General features: G+C 39.6%; 1 protein-coding gene and 1 pseudogene across 2 annotated transcripts in view; one reads left to right on the forward strand and one right to left on the reverse strand.

Moving 5' to 3' along the window:
* Dis3l2 (DIS3 like 3'-5' exoribonuclease 2) overlaps positions 1-15,010 on the forward strand; it is a 321,513-nt gene that overhangs the window by 20,054 nt on the left and 286,449 nt on the right. The gene's annotated exons all lie outside the window — the stretch shown is intronic.
* LOC101591410 lies at positions 248-1,041 on the reverse strand (annotated as a pseudogene).

Here is a 15,010-nt window from a genome sequence, read left to right on the forward strand (position 1 = left end):
AAACAACAGAGTGGGAAAAAAATTTTTTACCAGCGACTTTGACAAAGGACTAAATCTGGAATATGTAGAGTATGTAATATGTGTGTGTGTGTGTGTGTGTGTGTGTGTATACACACTTTATTTATTTAATCAATTGATGTCCAGTTAACGAGCAACATTTTTCTTTTGAGTATCGTATATCTTTAATACTAAAGTCATGTTGTAAATCTCCAACTTCTTATAACCAATGGTACTCTTATCTGTTGTCTCACTCTTGACAGATTTTGGTTGCAATAATAAATTAATTGGTGAAGTGTCTAATCTTCCAGCACTTATCAATGGCATGCTTGTTGAAACCTAGCAAGAGGTCTCTGTGACGAAGGCGGAAGGATTTTCTGTTCTTGCAAAGTTGATAAATAAAGGTGCCTAGATTACTAACATCATGAATTTCTTCAGCAGCAACTAGGTCTTCACGAAGCACATAAGTATGAAGCAAGTATTTGCCCCTTGCAAGATTGTCAAAGAGCTCCACCAGATTCTTTGACGGTATAACAATGGAGGTATTCAAGGGCATCAGATAGCAGGTCCCTAGGAACATGTCTAGGTAAGCAGTCAGTCATTCCCTTTTCAAAGTCATGAATGATTGCTGCAGAATCACTATCAGAGAAAGTGGAAACAGGCACATCAATGATTGCAATGTTGTCATCCTCAGGAATATCAGCCTCCTCTGTCACAGGTAGGAAGTAAGGCTCTCCATCAGGAAAGAAATTTACAGGGTCCTCAGAATCCAAGAAATACATCTCTCCATTGTAAATGGCACTCTTGGGCATGAAGTATTTGTAAATACAGGCTCCACCAACAGTAGTTCTGACAAGATGAATGAGAGGCCTAAGAGAGTAAGCATACATCTCCCAGAGGTGCACTCATTCCTTGGGTGGCAGCTTGCAGTTCCTTCCTGGTCAGGATCTGTGCTTTGACTGTGTGATTCACAAGGGCCTCCACGTCTTACTGCGCTGCCTCCTTTTGCACCCCTGTGAGTGTGTTGAAAGTGACTTTCACCATGGCTTATCTTCTGGCTATGCAGTGAGACATGGCTGGATTCATTGTTCCAGGCTGTAGGTTGTAGGATATCACACTTGCCCAAGCACTCCCGATATTCTCACCAGTCTGCTTAATATGCCCAGCAACATTTTTTGAAAGGACTTTTTCTTCCCTTGACCTGCTTTTGCAGATGTGAGAAATCAGCCAGGTATATTTATATGGTATTGCTTCTGTGTTCTCTGTCTTGTTTTATTGGTCTAGGTGTGTGGCTCTCAGAATAGCACTGTTCTGACTTCTATCACTGTCTATAGTGTGAATTCTCCAATTTAATTCTTTTCCTGTTCATTATTTCAGGTATCTTGGTTTATTTACATTTCTATATAACTTTTAAGAAAGTTCCCCTAGATCCATAAAAGGCCTTGCCATTTGGTAAAAGCTGGGTTGGCGTTACAGATCAGTTGGGAGCAGTGCCACCTTTACTGTGTTACCCTGCTCCATGCCATCATACCACTTCAGGTGGATCATAGGGTGCTACCACAGTTTAAGCCCCTGCTTTTAATAAGTTGTCTTAATATCTGCATTCATTGAGAACCTTGGCAGGTATTATTAGACTTTCGCTTTTAGCCATCTAACATAATTTTGAAAACTTGAGGACAAAGATGGTAATACTAGTACATTTACCTGTAAAATTACCTGATATTATATTTTTTTGTCTGACAGTGCTATTCTTTTAAGATTTGCCTCTAGGGGCTAAACACCTTCACTGGAAGAAAGGTGGCCACTTTCATAAATGTTGCAGGGAAAACTGGCTTTCCCCATGTCAAAGATTAATCCTAGACCTTTATCTCTTACCATTAACTAAACCAAAATCAAAATGATCAAAGATATAAATATATAATCTGCTGAGAGATAGAATAGGTGAAACTCTTGAAGACATAGGTGTAGGCAAAGACTTTATGAACAAAATCCCAATTACATGGGTACAAAGAATTAACAACTAGGATCACATCAAATTAAAAAGCTTTTGTATAACAAAAGAAACACCATCAAAACAGTGAAGAGAGAGCCGCAGAATGGGAAAATTTTTTTACCAGCTACTCAAAGGACTAATATCTAAAATATGTAAAGAACTAAGAAAATCCATCCCCCTCCAGATTTAAAGACCTAATCCAAAAAAAAAATGGGCTTCTTCTCAGATGAAGTAGAAGTAGCAAATCAATATATGCCCCAAATGACCAATATCAGTGGCCATTGTTGAAATGCAAATTAAAACAACACTGAGATACTATCTCACTTCAGAAAGAATGACTGTCATCAAGAGATCAGCCAATAACAAATATGGCAAGGCTGTAGAGAAAAATGAACCTTTCTTCACTGTTAGTTGGAAGTTGGAATGTAAATTGGTACAACCACTATGGAAATCAATGTGGGGATTGCTCCAAAAACTAAAACTACTCCTGGGAACAACCTGCTTAAGTCCCCCTACTATACCTCTCTAGGACAGGAGCTTTCTTTCCCCCAAGAAATCTATTCACTAAACACAACACAACACTAGAGGTTCCATTTGACCCAGCTATTCCCTTTGTACATATTTTCCTAAAAGAGTTAAAAGCATGCCAGCACAGTGCTATGTGCGCACCTGTGTTTATAGCAGCATGGCTTATGATAGCTAAATCTTGGAAGCTGCCCATCAATGGATGCATGGATAACAAATGTAATTTTTTTTTTGTTTGTTTGTTTTTTTGGCAGAACCAGGGATTGAACTCAGGCCCTTGCGCTTGCCAGGGAAGCGCTTATTCCACTGAGCCATCTCCCCGGCCCCAACAAATGTAATTTTTATATGCTGTGGAGTACTATTCTTTAAATAAGGATAAACTTGAGACATTTTTAAGTAAATGAGTAAATGAAACATAATTTTAAGTGAAGTAAATCAGACACATAAGTTTAAATACTGTATCAGATTGTTTTTCTTGTGTGAGAAACCCAAAGGGTAAGTAAGGATCAAGATGGAGGACAGATATGGGAAGCAGGAAGAATATGTGCAAGTGGGAAGGCCAACAAGGGATGGAGAGGGAAAGGGAAAGAAGGGAAAGGGGTTGGGAAGGCAAAGGATGGAAACAGAACTTTTGTAAATTGCCAAGGGATGAAGGGTTGAAGGAGATGTAGGGAAGAGGAAGAAATTACTTAAGGTACATCTTGTACAGGTGCAAATTCCCTATGATGAATGTGATCATTATATATGGCAAACATTCTAATAAAGAAATAAATGTAAAACATTAACATTAAAAAAGGTTTGTCTTTTAGTAAGCTTTCACTTGTGTTTATTTTCCTTGCATTTCTTTTTGTCCATTATATTTTGAAAGTATTGTTTATCGTGTTTAAGACCTGAAATTATTTTGTACCACATTCTGCTTATTTTCTTTGCTTTTTATGCTGCACAGTCACAGTGGTGTTACCAGGCTTCCCTGAAGCATTAGAAAGTGAATGGCATTTCGGTTGATCTGGTGTTCTGGGTGCCCTCACCTAGGGTTGCTCTCAGTCATCCTGGGTACTCTGCTGCCAGGTGCTGGTTTGTGTCACAGTCTCCTGGGCCCAAGTTCAGCCAGGTCAAATGCATATTTATTTTCTGGGTTTTCCTTTGCCAACAACTGTGTGTTTTGTGGCCCATCCTTTGGCTAAGATTGTTGACCTTTAAAAGTCTGAGTTTTCAGGGCTCACTTTTAACCTTCGGCATCTAGGCCAGATCTCACCTCACTTCCTCCCGTGGCTCTAAACTCTGGCTCAGGGGCACAGCGCATACCTGGAAAGCAAGAGGTCCTGAGTTTGATTTGCAGTATCACCCACCCCCCAAAAACAAAACAAAACAAAACAAAACAAAACAAAACAAAACAAAACAAAACACCAAACCTCCAGTCTCCTGGTGCCCACACCCAAGCGTTCTCCCATCCCGGAGTAGAGGTTCAGCTTTGCTGATTTCCAGCTCCCACTTGATTTTTAGCATGCATGGAGTATTATTTTCTTTCTTGAAGGCTCAACTATGTATTTAAGAGAAGTTGGTAATGTTTTGTTCAGAAGCTGTGTTTTTTTTTTTTTTTTTTAACGTATTTTGGTACAGGGTCTTGTTATGCAGCTCGGGCTCATAGTGATCCTCCTGTTTCAGCCTCTGCAGCACTGGGATTACAGGTGTGCTCTGCCATGCCCAGTTTCATTGGCCGGCTCAGTGCTTGGGGCCTGTGTGGCATGTGGCACCAGGAATTGAACCCAGATCCTTGCACTTGCCAGGCAGGTGCTTAGACTGCTGAGCTGTCTCCTCAGCCCGGAAGCTGTACTTTTGTATAAGTTGAGTATCCCTTACTCAAAATGCTTGGGACCACACTTTTTTTTTTTTTTTTTTAAATTTAGGACTTTAAAAAACTTTGAAATATTTATACTTAATAGAGTACTTTGGTATTGAGATCTGAAGTCTAGAAAAAATCCATTTGTTTGACATAAGCCATTAACACACATAGCCTGAAGATAATTTTATATGGAACTTTAGGCATGCCTGTGTTTTGACTATGGCCTAGCACAGAAACCATGTGTGGAGTTTTACTCTTAGGATACCATGTTGGAGCTCAAAAAAAATTTTTTTTTTCCTTTTTTCTTTTTTGTATTTTAGGGAAGGGTCTATAGCGTGCTCAGGGTCTCACTACTAGATAGGACTCATAGTGATTTTCCTATTTACAGCCTCCCAAGAGCTGGGATTACAGGCACGTGCCACTATGCCCAGTCTTAATTGCCATCTAATCATGCTCAGGGTGCGGGCCTGGCAAGGCAGGTCCAGGGATTGAGCCCCAGCTCCTGAGCCTGCTTGCTGAGCTATTTGGCTGGTCCCTCCAATTTTTTTCTTTTTGTTTTTTTAAAATGTATTTAGTATAGGGTCTATAGGGTCGCACTACATAGATCAGATTTGTAGTGATCCTCCTGTTTTCAGCCTCCCAAGTGCTGGGATTAAGGGGTAGGGCCAGCACATTGTGCTGGGGATTGAACCCCAGACCTTGCCCCTGCCTAAACAGGCGCTTTTGCCTGCTGAGCTATCTGGCCAGCCCTCTTCAAAAAATTTTGGATTTTGAAACATTTCTGAGTTTTGGTTAAGAATATTGTGCCTGTATGAAAAGGTTTTTCAGAATATTGAGTCTACTGTCTTAGCAGAGACAGACGTTTCTGACCTACCATTTCCCAACCGTTCTATGAATCATAAATTAATGGATCCCTGGAGGAACTCACTCTGGGCTCCTTCAGAGCTGTACCTGGAACGGAGTTTGCTTGCTGTATCCCAGGAGCTGCTTTGGATGGGATCAGCTCGTCCTCAAGCAGACAGAGCACGGGCATCCTTAGTCTCACTCTGTTGCCAAGGAAGTGGAGGGGTTGCAGGAGGGCGGGAGTTCTCTGTGAAGAGGAGTTCCACTGTAGCAAGGTCAAGAGAGATAGAGCCGGAATATGGACAATGGGGTTTCACAACCAGGAAATCCTTGCCAGAGTGGTCTCTTAAGGCTTGGAGGAGGAAGAAGAAGCCTATTGTGTTTTTTAATGTCTGGGAGGATAATAATGGCTCCTAGTCTTGGCATTCTGCTTTTCTCAGGAAGAATGAGTTGGTTTTTATTAATATATAATTGTTGGTTTTATGTTCTCTCACTGAATACTCCCTGGGTTCTAGCCTTGCCTTAGATGAGCTTTATCTATCACAAACTGGATTCAGCCATGAGCACAGGACTTACCCAGAGCATATCTAGCTTTAGAGCTTTTCTTTCTGTCTCTAGTGAGATGATCAGAAGACAGGACTGCGGAGGTCAGGAGAAAGAAGGTATGAAATGGCATCAGTTTTAAGAAGCTTCTGTTAAGTGGACTTTATAAAAACTAAGAAACATTTCAGACAAATATAGAATAGAGCACCTTCCTCCATTCATCCAAATTCAGTAATTTTTGTACAGTTGCCTTATTCATATTTTAACCAGTCTTCCCTCTGCTGGAGTATTTTAAAGAAACCTTTAATATCACTTTAAAACATAGACACAATCTCACTATGCAATATAAGAATGTTCCCATAGTCATAATGCTCTCCATCGACACACTGAATACAAAGTGGATTGTCTGTTGCTAGTGTCCCCATGAGGTCCCTCATTTCTTTGAACATGCTGAGAATGATCCTTTGTGCACCCTTCATGCCCTCTGCCTAGCAGGCTCCACTTGGAGACTCACCTGCCTGATAGCTGCAGAATCTTTTCCTCAAAAGGAGGCTTTTCCTACTTGCCAAGGCTAAGGTAGTGTCTCCTGGCCATCCCCCGTGCCTCACTGTGTGTGTGGTTACACGTGCTGTCTCTTTGCCCTAGAGTATTAGTGCCCCCGAAGGAGGCGGCTTGCTGGTCCTGTTGGTTGCCTTCTGCCCGGGACCTAAGGAGAAGGCCTCACATACAGAAATAAAGCCAGTTCTCAGGCACAAGTCAGCTCTTACACTAATGGTAAATGATCCCAGCATTTCTTCAAAATTTTATAACTGTTATCTCTTTTTACAACTGCTTCCTATTCCAGAATTTTCCTTTTCTCAAGGGCTTTCACCAACAGCTGTGTTTATAAAAAGTGCTGGGCTGTTGTCCCTTTCAGGACATTTAATCTTTTAAATCCTCCAAATATTTTGTAAAATATGAGTAAAGTCACTTCTGACCTGTTAAGAGGCAATGTTTTTACTGACATAACTCTCATTTGAGATCACTCACTTGAACTTGCAGTTAATAAATCTGGCTTGGCTTATATGAAAGTGGGTGGAATGAATTTGTAGCCCACATATCCTCAAACTGATTATTGGTCCTTTGATTTTAGCATGTCATTTGTATCTCATGTAGTGAATATTTATAAATTCTTGTATTGTTGTTGGGAATATTATATAGCAGGAGAAAAATATAATTAAATTAACTTTTTAAAAAATCATTTATTTATTTGGTATAGTGTCTTGCTATGCAGCTCGAACTTGTAGTGATTCTCCTGTCTCAACCTCCTTAGCACTGGGATTACAGGTGTGTGCCACCATGCCAAGTTTTGGTGGCCGGCATGGCACACTGGGGATTCTGGGCCAGCATGGCATGTGGTACCGAGGATTGAACCTGGATCCTTGCACTTGCTAGGCAGGTGCTTATACCACTGAGCTATCTCTCCAGGTCAAAATATAATTAAATGAAATAGATGTGAATATAATTAGACTTGGGTTTTCTAAAAAATGTTATTTTAGATATACAGAAGACACACAAGATGGATACAAAAATTACTCTGGATTCTGTACCAGATGTTCCTCAGTGTTAGCATTTTACTACACACTATTTTCCTTGATATTCAACCCATTTGCTTTCTTGCTTCCTTCTCTCCCTCCCTCCCTTCCTCCCTGCCTCCCTCCTTCCCTCCCTCCCTCCCTCCCTCCCTTTGACTTGACCTACAGATTGCAGAAACTCAAAGCCTTCCTCTTTTTATACCATTGTACAAGTATTAGAATCAGGAAGTTAGTACAGACATATGTAATACCAGTAACTGACCTATAGTTACTGGTATTACACCGTCTCACTTGTATTTGTTAGCAAAAGAAAATCTTGAATCAGAGTTGCAGAATTGTATCTTTAAATCTCCTAATAGCAAGGTATTTCCTTTCTTGAATTTTTTATTTTTGAAGATTTTTAGGCCAGTTATTTTGTAGCAGGTCCTTCCATTTGGATCCAACTTGTATCTTGAAAGTGACATGTTTTGCTTAGTGTATAGTATCAGAGGGCAAATGATGTCAATTTTTCTTTTTCACAGGTATTTGATTAGGTCATTTGGTTAAATTGGGTCTGTCAGACTTGGACAATAGTATGAATTATGATGATCATTACCAGTGGTAACTTTCTATCATTTTCTACATTTATTAGTTGGAATTCTGTAAGGAATCACTTTTCCATTTCATTTGTTTATTAATATATTGTTTTTTAAAATCAGTGTAAACTCAAAGATTCTTATTTAATGGGATATATAGTTTTGTTTGAGTTACTTTTTATTTATTGCTGGGACAAAATACCTGGCACCCAAAATTAAGGAAGGAAACGTTTATTTAGCTTACAGTTTGTAGCAGTTTTAGTCTGTATTTGGCTGGCTCCTAGGCAGAGTGGCATATGCAGAGAGCAGAGCAGCAGTTTATGGGAGCAGAAAACAGCTAAAAGCGAAGGGAAGAGCCGCAGCTGTGGCTTCTAGCCAGCCTCTCTCCCCTCCTTGTATTATAAGCAGGCTACCCTGGAGTGGGGGTGTAGAACTCATACTGTATCTATGCCCTCCTCTTGCACAGGATGAGGATTATTATTATTATTATTATTTTTTTTTTCAGAACCAGGGATTGAACTCAGGCCCTTGCGCTTGCCAGGGAAGCGCTTATTCTACTGAGCCATCTCTCCGGCACCCAGGATGAGAATGTTTACAACCAAGAATTCTGGCTCCCCACTGAGTTACTTAATTACACTGTTAAACTTCTCAAGTGCACACAGTGTGTCAAGCACTACAATTGTTATCATTTCAACGTTTTGGTATATCGTGCAAATTGCCCAGAAGGGGACTTTGCAACTGGCTCCTGTGAACTTTGACATCCCTGACATTCTTTGACTTTTCCCTTACTCTCTGAGACAAGAAGATATCAAAGGCCAGAGCTTGGCAAACTTTCTCTAAGTGGTCAGAGTTGACTCTTTGTGAGTTGCCCAGTCCAAGATATGCCTGTTTAGCTCTGTCTTGGATGGTTTGTGACCTGACAACTGGCCATGCTCCTATAGGAGTTTATTCACAGGGCTGGTGAGATGGCTCAGTGGTCTAAAGCACCTACTTAGAACAAGCTTAGCAAAGCACAGGGACCGCGGTTCAATCCCCCAGCACCACATGCCAGCCAGCCCCACCCCCTGGTGGGCTGAGCTGGACACACACACACACACACACACACACACACACACACACACAGTTTATTCACAAAAGCAATGGATGACTGGATCTGACCTGTGGACCATACTGGGCAAGCCCTCTTTGGGGTTCTGTTTGTGTTCCCCTACCCTAGTCTCTGAGCCGGCCACTTACCTAAGGAGTCCTGCTTCCTTTTAGTGGCAAGTGGCATTCAGAGGTGGTAATTGGTTACTAAATATGTCCACTGCTGCCAGGATATCTTTATTGCAATGCTCTTGGCAGTCAGAGTAGGAGATGTAAGAATGTATTCATACATAATGGCATACATTTGTGCGTATACAGACACATTTGTATTCCAAAACTGTCACTTGATTTTATCAAGTGTCAAACTTGATAAAATCGGTAACCATTTCACTTATTGTAAACCACTGATTTTATCTTCTCCAATTCCATTGCAGTTCTAGCCTTTCTGTGTCTGAAATTTCTTTCTCCAACATTGACATACCTGGCTCCAGTTTTCCATATTTACTTATTTGTTCAATCTTAGAATACATAGAAAGTAGACTTCTAATTGTAAACCTATATCTCTGAAAAACAAGCCTACCATCTGTGGAGTTTAATCTTTGTTTTCACTATTTTTTGTTTTTTTACTGCATAAGGTTTTGGTTAGATACTGTGCTCAAAAGTTAAGTCATTCTTGTCCTCCTCACCCCTGCTGTCCTCTAGTATGTTGTGATCTATTTATTTTGAATTGAAAAATAAAAGTACATTTATATTTTATTTACTTATTTCATGTCATCATGCTGTATTATTGGACAGATGACTTCCCTCCTGTCACCTAGAGACCATTTCACTTACTGCTCTGCTTGGCTGCTGGCCTATGTCTCTCTTCAGCAATGGTGAGGCAGGTTCCTTTTCCTAGGGAAGAGAAATCCATGGTTTGTTGCCTTTGCCAATGACAAAAATGTTGGACAACTGCATGGCAAAGCTGTTTCCATTGGCATCTTTCACATGGACCACATCGCAAGAGCCAGGATGTCTTGCCTGGTTAGTGATCACACCACTCCTTCCCAAGTTAGCACCTCCAGTCACCATACACAGGTTACCAGTGTCAAACTTGATAAAATCAGTAATCTTGCCAATATCCAAACCAATCTGGATGATATTCACCTTGATGAGGGGATCAGGGTAGTGAATGGTGTGAGCATCATGAGTTACCAGATCTGGGATTCCCTTTGTGCCCACAAAGATCTTATGCACTGGTCTCAGGTGTAATGTTGTGAACAGGAGAGCCACCCTTGGTGTCAGATCAGATGGAAATTCTCTGCAGTCTTATCAATGCTGGTCATATCCCTAAAACCAGAAGGGTACGTTATATCAATTTGGACTTTGCATCAATCTTAAGCACTGCCTGCAAATCTTCTTTACTTCATTGCCTGTCAGGGCATACTGAGTTTGTTCTTTAGGAAGATGATGAGAGACCAACATTCTGTCAGCTTTTGGGGACCAGTGGATAGACGAGAAGCAAACACACTGGTCAATTTAACCAACATCTAATGCTTTGGAGGACCATGAGCCATGTCTATGCTGGGAACAGAAAGAACAAAGTGTGCATTTATGATATGCAACATATTTTGATATATACATGGTAAAATGACTAAATTGAGCAAATTAACATACCATTACTGCACATACTTAAGTTTTTCTTGTGGTAAGAACACCTAAAATCTCTTATAGCAATCAAGTGTGCAATATATTGTTAACTAGTCATCATGATATATAATACATCTCTTGAATTTACCCCTGTGCACTGAAATTTCATATCCTTTGACCAGTATTTTCTTAATTCCTTCCAACCCCATACTTACTGATAACTGCCATTCTCTCCTCTACTGCTGAGTTCAACTTTTTTAGATTCTTTGTGTAAGTGAGGTCATGCAGTGTTTGTCTTTCTGTGCTTGGCTTGTTTCACTTAGCATAATGTGCTCTGAGTTTATATTACCACAAATGGCAGGATTTCCTTTTTAAAGGCTGCATAGAATGCCATTGTATACATATCACATTTTCTTTATCCATTGGTGGGCACTAGGTTTGTCTCTGTGTCTTGGTTATGGTAATGCTTCTGGGAACATGGGAGTGCAGCTAGCTCTTCTACATTTTATTTTCATTTGAATACATATGTAAAAGTAGAATTGATGGATTATGAGTAGTTGTATTTTTTAATTTTTGAGAAACTTTTATATTCCTTAATGATTGTACTAATTAACATTTTCTCCAGCAATGTATGGGTTTTCCCTAACAATAGGGTTTCCTTACCAACACTTTTGTCTTTTTGATCATAGCCATTCTCATAGTTACGAGGTATTATTTCATTGTGGCTCTCAGTGCTGGGGAGGCTGAGAACAGGAGGCTCACTACAAGTCCAACCTGCTTAATTAGACCCAGTACAAAACAAAAAAATTAAAAAGTACTTGGGAGGCTGAGGCAGGAGGGTACGGAGTTCTGAATTGCACAGGGAGACTGTCTCAAAAAGACAAATAAATAAATAATAAAAACCCCAAACCAAAACAGAAAAAAAAAAAAAAAAAAAAAAAAAACCAAACCTAAACCCTCACAACTGTATAGTGAGTCCCTGTCTAAAAAGACAAAACCAAGAGACAAATGCAGACAATAGTACTATTAGAAAACAAATGCCAAGGTAACCACTTTCACTTTACCCAGTCTCTCTAATTCAATAAAACCAGGTCATCCACCACAAGTCCAGTTCTTTTTCCTGCCTATAAAAGGTATCTGGAATCTTCAAATTCAAGGAAGAGACCAGTGCGATGGCGTTGTTGGTACTGAAAAAGTACATTTTAACAGTACTGATTCTTCTAGTCTGTAAACATGGAATATTTTTATATTTATTTGTGTCTCAATTTCAGTTCCGTTCATGTTTGTTGTGTTATTTTAAGTATGGTTAGGATCATTCGTTTCTATTTGTGTTGTATTTTAAGCCAATCTCTATTTGGCCATTTCTTTTATTCTTGTTTATTTTAGATTGCTGTTTTTTGAATATGTTAAGCATGAATGTGGTTCCAAAATTCAAAACACGTAAAAAAGGCATATACATTGATGTATTGTTCCATATCCATTTCTTTTACTTTGTTTTTATATGTCTCTTTTTTACTCTGTTCTTATTAACCCCTGTAAGGAAGCAATCTTATTAGTTTCTAATTTCTATGTTGTCTTTTTGCACAAGTTAACATATATGTATAATCTTTTTCTTTGTTACTAAAGGTAAGCATACAGTAGATACTGTCTTGTTAATTAATTCTTGAGAAGTTGGTTGAAATAGAACATTTCTCTGTGGTGAAATGTGTGGCCTCACTTGAATCAAGTTACTGAAGATAAAAGGCTTCATCAGGTTATGGTGAATTTAAACCAAGAACAAGAAACAAGCCAGGCTCACCCCGGCATTTGGCCTTGGACTAAAAAGAAAATAGACACTTAGGTCACAGGGATCTTGTAGATAACAATTTCTCTCTCTTGACACTGTTGTCCACCAGTCTAGATCTTTCTTTCTTTCTCTGCCTAAGGCACAGTTGCATGGGATCTACTCCTCATTGTGCCCCACATCATCCTCTTTTTTAGTTTACTGTATCATTTTGGTAGCACACATCCCTTATTATCTTTGAGAGAAAGAATACATACATTTTTTTCTGGTTGGTGTTGATAGTTTTACTAACTTTATTGTTAGTTTTGCCATATATAGAGTTTTTAGAAATAACTTTCATTAAAATAATTTTCCTGCCATTCTGAGGTACAATTTCCAGTAGTCCGAGTGTTTAACTTTCATTCCTGAGGACCTAATTTTTGCTCCAGTATCATTTCTGCTTAGCCTGAATTATTTCCTTTGGTACTTTTCTTGTAGTCATTATTCTGGAGATTAGCTTTATCCTTTATCTGGAAAATGTTTTCAGTTTTCCATCATTGCTGATGGATGTTTTTGCTGGATACAGAATTCAGGATTGAAAGTTTTTTCTTTTAGTCCTTGTGTTCTAGCTCTCATGTAGGGTGATGATAAGAAAGGAAAGGAAATCTTCCACCACTTAAAGATTTTTTCCCCTTCTATGTGTAACATGTCATTTTCCTTTGACTGCTTTAGACTTTGTGTCTGGTTTATGTGGTTTTATTTTATAAGGTTGAATACAATTTTCTTTGATGTTCTCCTTGGAGCTACTTTGATCTATATGTCTTTTATCAAATCTGGGATGTTACCATTTTTTTTTTTTTTTAACTTTGGGGGACTTTATCCCATGGAACTCTTATTACCTTTATATCTGATCATTGATATTTTCCTTTACATCCATAGTGTTCAGTCCATCTCCGTTCAGTTTTTTAAAAAATATTTATTTATCCATCTATCCATTTATGTGTGTGTGGCCAGCTCAGCCCACCAGGGGGCGGGGTGGCTGACATGTAGTGCTGGGGGATCGAACCGTGGTTCCTGTGCTTCGCCAAGCTTGTTCCAAGTAGGTGCTTTAGACCACTGAGCCATCTCACCAGCCCCCCCCATGTTGTTTTCTTTCTTTCTTTCTTTCTTTCTTTCTTTCTTTCTTTCTTTCCTTCCTTCCTTCTTTCTTTCTTTCTTTCTTTAATTTTATTTATTTGTGTGTGTGTGTGTGTGTGTGTGTGTGTGAGAGAGAGAGAGAGACCAGCTCAGCCCACCAGGGGGCGGGGCTGGCTGGCATGTGGTGCTGGGGATTGAACCGTGGTCCCTGTGCTTTGCTAAGCTTGTTCTAAGTAGGCGCTTTAGACCACTGAGCCATCTCACCAGCCCAACTTGCCTTTTTTTTTTTTTTTTTTTTTTTGCAGAACCGGGGATTGAACTCAGGCCCTTGCGCTTGGCAGGGAAGCCTATATTCCACTGAGCCATCTCCCCGGCTCTTTCTTACTTTTTTAAAAAAATTTTTGGCCAAGGAGATGGCTCAGTAGAATAAGTGCTTCCCTGGCAAGCGCAAGGGCCTGAGTTCAATCCCTGGTTCCGAAAAAAAAAAAAAAAAAAATTAATACAGGGTCTACAGGGTCTTACTATGTAGATCTGACTCATAGTGATTCTCCTATTTTCAGCCTCCCAAGCACTGGGATTACAGGCACACCACCATGCCCAGTCTCAATTGGTGCCTCAGTGTACCCTGGGAGTGGGGCTGGCATGGCATGCCAGGGATCAAACCCTGGCTGCTGTGCTCTGCCTAAGCATGCACTTTAGTTCGCTGAGCTATCTGGCCAGTCCTTGTTCACCTTTCTTTCTGTTTTTCAGATTGTATAATTTCCATTGATAAAGCTCAAACTCAAGGGCCGGAGAGATGGCTCAGTAGAATAAGCACAGGGCCTGAGTTCTATCCCCGGTTCTGCCAAAAACAACCCCAAACAAACAAAAAAACAAAAGCTCAATTTCACTAACCATTATTCTTTTTCTGTTTCACTATTAAGATTACACTGAAGATTATGTTTCAAGTAATAAAATTATTAGTTTTTAAATTTCAAAATTTTAAAGTAAATTTTTATTTGTGTTGCGATATCTTTATTGATATTTTTCTCTTTTCAGACATTCCAAATGTCTTGCCTTTTACCTGAATGAGCATGGTTATATCATAGCTTATAATTAAAGATTTAAAGTTCTTTTTTTTTTTTTTAGGGCAGGGTCTACAGGTTGTTGAGGGTCTCACTATGTAGATCAGACTTGTAGTGATTCTCCTGTTTATAGCCTCCCAAGTGCTGGGATTATAGGCACATGCTACCACGCCCAGTCTCAGTCACCTCCTCAGGTTGCTCCGGTGGTGGGGCTGGCACAGTATGTCGGGGATCAAACCCCAGCCACTGCGGTCTGCCTAAGCAGGTGATTTATTTATCAATTTATTTATAATTTTTATTCATTTTAATGAGAAAAAAAGGTAACAGAGTGATGAAATAGTTTCAAAACAGGTTAGTAGGACATTTACGATAATACATTGCATATTGTTGTCTTCATATTAGTTTTTCAGAGGACAGGATGCAGACATATCTTGTCTAA

The sequence above is a fragment of the Octodon degus genome, unplaced genomic scaffold (genome assembly GCF_000260255.1).
Source record: "Octodon degus isolate 3935 unplaced genomic scaffold, OctDeg1.0 scaffold00089, whole genome shotgun sequence".
In the NCBI taxonomy this organism is placed as follows: Eukaryota; Metazoa; Chordata; class Mammalia; order Rodentia; family Octodontidae; genus Octodon; species Octodon degus.